Source organism: Suricata suricatta, chromosome 7 (genome assembly GCF_006229205.1).
Source record: "Suricata suricatta isolate VVHF042 chromosome 7, meerkat_22Aug2017_6uvM2_HiC, whole genome shotgun sequence".
NCBI classification, from domain to species: Eukaryota; Metazoa; Chordata; class Mammalia; order Carnivora; family Herpestidae; genus Suricata; species Suricata suricatta.
This window is the reverse complement of record NC_043706.1, coordinates 69,853,432-69,858,685: the sequence shown is the minus strand read 5'-3', so window position 1 is coordinate 69,858,685 and position 5,254 is coordinate 69,853,432. Positions and strand designations below refer to the sequence as shown.

Sequence of the window (5,254 nt, the reverse complement as noted above, 5' to 3'; positions counted from 1 at the left end):
GAGTGTGGGTTTGATAGAATATAAAAGCTCAATAAATATTAATTCAAAGTTCTCAAAAGTCATTTAAAAATTATTTAGCTTATCACTTTTTTACAACTCAAATTGGAACTAGGTCTTAAAAGTTATTTTAAAAATTCTACATATAATGTATTTCAACCCATTTTAAAAGAAATTAATCTTAATGATTTAATCGTATAATATATATACTATGTAATGTATATACTATATACGATATATACTATATACTATATAAACTATATAATGTAGTTTACATATATATGAAGTATATAAATTAAATTAGTATCTTTACATTCTACATCAAAGTTATTCATCTAATGGTGTTAAATATTTTATAACAACTAATGGTATAAAATATTTTAAAATATGCTGCCTAAAGCTATTTTAATAAAAAATATTAATATGCATGATACACTAATTAAGTATATTTATAAATATTTTTTCTTTGATATAATGGAAGCTAATCAAATACAGCTTTTATTTTTAAGAACTTACTATGTGTGCTTTTTCTCTATTAATACTGATAGTATTTAGGCCCAAGAAAACATTAGTGATTGACATTTTTCATAGTTTAAATTAAAATTACCTATGTTAAGTGCAACAACCCCCACAAATAAAAGGAAATATTTGTCAAACTCAAATTTATAAACCTTTAAAAAAATCTCTTACTAAATTTTTTTCTTATTAAATTTCTTGAAACACATCTGGAAATCAAACACTTAGAGATAAGATGTAATAGCACTTTGCTGAATAATAGGCCTTTTTTAAAAAGTTTGGTAGGGATTTCAAGAGTTTCAAAATAATAATTAAAGTAATTATATGCAGAAATTAAAATGTACTGGTATTCACAAACATAATACGTTGAAATCCTAATTTCCTAATTTAAACTAACTGAATCTACTTCCAATTATTAACCACTTTAGCAGCCTGTAAAAGCTTAAAAAGCAATTATAATTTTAAAAAGTATCACTATTTATAATTTAATTCACAAAATTTTCAAAGCTTGAAATATTGCCCACTTCATGTATTGTTGTGGAGAGGGTAGAAGAAATGTTTTTTTCTTTTTTGAATCTCAAAAGTTTCTGTATGTTCAGCCTGCAGTCAGGGGAGTCTTTATTTAAATACATGATCATGAGTAAATAAGTAGATACAATTAGTTGGTACAAACTGGTAAAGATAATAATTTAGGATATATTCAATGAATCATAGAAAGTTTTTCTTTTTCCTCATCTATAATTTTATCTGATACCATAATTCAATTTCAATATATTGCATAGGATGTGCCAGTAATCATGTTGATAACCAAATAAACTCCAGGACTTTGCATGGGTGACCCTTTTGATGGTAAACTCCAAGTTACAACACATTAACTGACACTTCAACTACAGCAAGGTTTGTGGAGATAGTGGCATCTGTGCCCAAGCAGGTTGCAAATAAATTTCAAATGAAACCCGACATGACCCTGAAGGAATTCTAACCTCATACTGTTGGGGTAGTTTACCAAGATGGCTTCAGAGTAGACTGCTTTACACAGCACATTAAATCTATCTATCTATCTATCTATCTATCTATCTATCTATCATCTATCTATCTATCTATCTATCTATCTATCTATCTATCTATCTATATTCAGCATCATGATCAGACTGTCACATTTAGTGACCAACGACATGGGTGGATGGGTGCCAAAAAAAAAAATCTGCATTAAAACCCTTTGTTGGAATGCTGTACACTTCCCACAGAACAGAAAATAAAATAACCTGCTATACAATGAATCACAATGAGACTCCTAAAGTTTTTGCTCATACACCTGAGTATTGTCTAAATATGTCTTCTTTGTAGCAGCTAGGCCCTGTCATCACTGTGCTTGGCTGAGTTCACAGATCTCTTGTAACCTGTAGCTTCCCTGTCACTTCTCCGGCTCTTCTTTCATGCTAAACTTGTTTCCTGGAAGTAATTAAAACAGTCTGCCACTGCCGTAGCTACTGCTGCTGTTGGAACCGCCATAGCCACCTTGGTTTTGTGGTTTGGCAAAATACTGGCCTCCACACCATATGGGCCAGAGCTTCTGCCTCCAAAAATTCTTCCTTTCATGGGTCCAAAATTGGAAGATTGATTGTTGTGATTATCAAAATCATTATTTATAGCTTCTGCCACCTCCAAAGTTGCTTCCATCTTTACCAAATCCATTATGGCCATCCCCACTGCCACCAAAGACACCTTGCCCACTGAAGTTTCTTCCATGACCAAAGTTGTCATTCTCATCAAAAACACCTCCATGACTCACCACCAAAGTTTCCAGAACCACTTGGACCTCCATACCTGGAGGAAGCACCAGCCATCTCTTGGTTAGATAGAGCTCTCCTTACTTCACTGTTGCAGCCACTCACAGAATGGTATTTATTTCTGAATGTCAGTTTAGTCTATGGAATCATGGTCATCAAATGTTAAAAAAGCAAAGCCTCTCTTTTTGACACTGCCTCAGTCAGTCTTGATTTTAATCACTTCAGTTTTCTCATATTGTTCAAAATGATCTTTTAGATGTTCTTCAGTATCTTTTCTAATTATACCAACAAAACCTTTTTCAGAGTTAAGTGGACACAGGTCTTTGAGAATCTTCTTTTGAGACAGCTCTCTTTGGTTCTACAACTCTTTCACCCACCTTGTGTGGCCTTGCATTCATGCACCTCCTCCACAGTGGCATACAAAACAAACAAACAAACAAACACAACGACAACACCAAAACCAAAAACAAGGTCTCTAGGGTACTTGTTGTTTGGATCTCTCATTTTAGCGCCCAGGCCATAAGCCTTCCCCATTGCTCAAAATGGCCCCTCAGACTCTCATCCATTGTTTTGAAGTTCAAACCTCTGATGAAGAGCTTCTGCAGCTGTTTAGGCTTCTGAGGAGACTCTGACTTAGACATGACAGCAGTGGGAGGGGACACTTTAACACTTAAACACTTACTCTGAAGTGTTCATGGGCAGAAAGCAGAATCATAGGAAGTTTTTAAAGTGAACATCAAAACTATTAAAGTGGAATGTCTGACGCCAAGATTCTAATGGTTCAGACATTGGAGTTGATAGTGTTTAAAACTGTGAAGGACAAAATTGAGCATTTTGAGGAAAGACGAACTTTGAAAGTTTGCAATGTAGGCTGTAATGCAACATGTTCCTAAAAAGTCTGAAAAATCTATATTATTCACTTCTCATCACTCTCCTCCAAATATTTGCTAAATACAAACATTTCCTCTTCAATATTTCAACATGTGCTAAAATCACCTGTGGCTATAAAACTGTTTATTGCATAAGGCTTCCAAGCTTGAACATTATCTAATTTAGAATATCATTCTTTATCTTCGCCTTCCTGCAATTGCGATTCATTGTCTATTTGTCAGCACTCTGCAAATTAAGTGGAATAACCTAAATCATTCTGTTTCTACATTTTCTTTCAGCCTAACAATTTTCAATTTCTTTCAACATATTTCATGTGGTACTTTTTTGAGTCCCTCAATCTTCCAGGTATCTGTTTCTGGAAAAGATCGTCATATCCACTTTTATGTTAAAATATACTACTCCAAACTGTAGGTATGACCTAACCTGACAAGAATAAGGTCATCATTTTGTTCTGGAAAACATTTGATTATGTAAAACAAACATTGTAGGCTGCAGTGCCATGTTTACTAGGCACTTAGGATGAGATATATAGTTTGAGGATTACTAATTATTTCTAAAAAGTAAAGTGACACAAAATATGAACTAATAATATGAATTATTCAGATAGGGCAGAGCTCCTTTCATTTTTTCTTCTTTAAGACTCAATTTTTTAGAGCAGATTTAGGTTCACAGTAGAATTGAGAGAGGTCCAGAAATTTCTCGTATACTCACTGCTCCCACACATGTACAGTCTCCTTCATTATCAAAATCCCGCATCGATTTGTTACAACTGATGGGCCTACACTGACACATCATATTCATCCAAAGCCCATAGTTTATGTTGGGTTCATTCTTTTTTTTTTAATGTCTTTTTAAATTTATTTTTGAGGGAGAGAGCGACAGAGCATGAATAAGGGAGGGCCAGAGAGAGAGGGAGACACAGAATCTGAAGCAAGCTCCAGGCTCTGAGCTAGCCATCAGCACAGAGCCTGACGCTGGGCTCGAACCCACAAACTCTGAGATCATGACCTGAGCCGCAGCTGGACACTTAACTGACTGAGCCACCCAGGTGCCCCAAAATAAATAAACATTTTTAAAAGAAAGAATATAATAATTGAAATATCGCTTTTATAATCAATCAAATATTTGATCCTTTTAACACATTGTTGGGAAGGTAGGAAGGACACCTTCTTTGACCAAGAAAGAAACTTTTGTTAATGAATATGGTGATACTGACTTCAAGTCTTAGACCTCCAAATCACATTGCCTCTTCAAGGGGCCTTCAGGGGCTTTACTTCTCTTGAATGGTTAGTTTATTTGAAATAAGACCAACATCACCACATTTGCATGTCACAGGATTACCATGTTTCCTTTTAGAATTTCTCCTCAGTTCATCAGTAAATCCAAGGTCACAGGATATTATCTTCCTAAAGCTTTTAGAGCATGCCTATTAGATATCATTAATATTTTCACTTTTTAGAAAAAAGTTGTTCTTTTAATAAGAAATATATTTGGATGCAAAACTGTATGAAAGTGAAGTTTATTTGTTTTGTTTTGTTTTAAAATGTGAACCTTTTATTTCCAACTCTCAATGGTCAAAGATGGTATTTTTTCTTTCTTCTATCTCTGCCACAAATGAGAAAAGGAAGAGAACTTATTTAGAAGTGTCTCTGTATATTCTTGGTTTTATATTCAAGTTGCTTTGGTAACTCATCTATTAGGTTTGTTATTAGAATCACATGTCTGGGGGCACCTGGGTGGCTTAGTCAGTTAAACCTCCGATTCCGGCTCAGGTCAGATCTCAGGTTTGTGGGTTCGAGCCCTGCATCAGGCTCTGTGCTGACAGCTAGCTCAGAGCCTGGAGCCTGCTTCCGGTTCTGTGTCCTTCTCTCTCTGCCCCTCCCCCTCTCATGCTCTGTCTCTCTCTGTATCAAAAATAAATAAAACATTAAAAAAAATTAAAAAAAAAGAATCACGTCTGAAAAAATACTATTGTGTTCAATATTAGGATTAACCTTGCACTGATACTAAACTGGAAGCCAAAAATGTTATCTAGTAATCATATAGCTTTTTAATTTCAT

At 34.5% G+C, this 5,254-nt stretch overlaps 1 pseudogene; it reads right to left on the bottom strand.

Annotated features, from left to right (window-relative positions):
* Positions 1-2,155: 2,155 nt before the first annotated feature.
* On the bottom strand, positions 2,156-2,944 carry LOC115295270 (annotated as a pseudogene).
* Between the last annotated feature and the right edge of the window lie 2,310 nt (positions 2,945-5,254).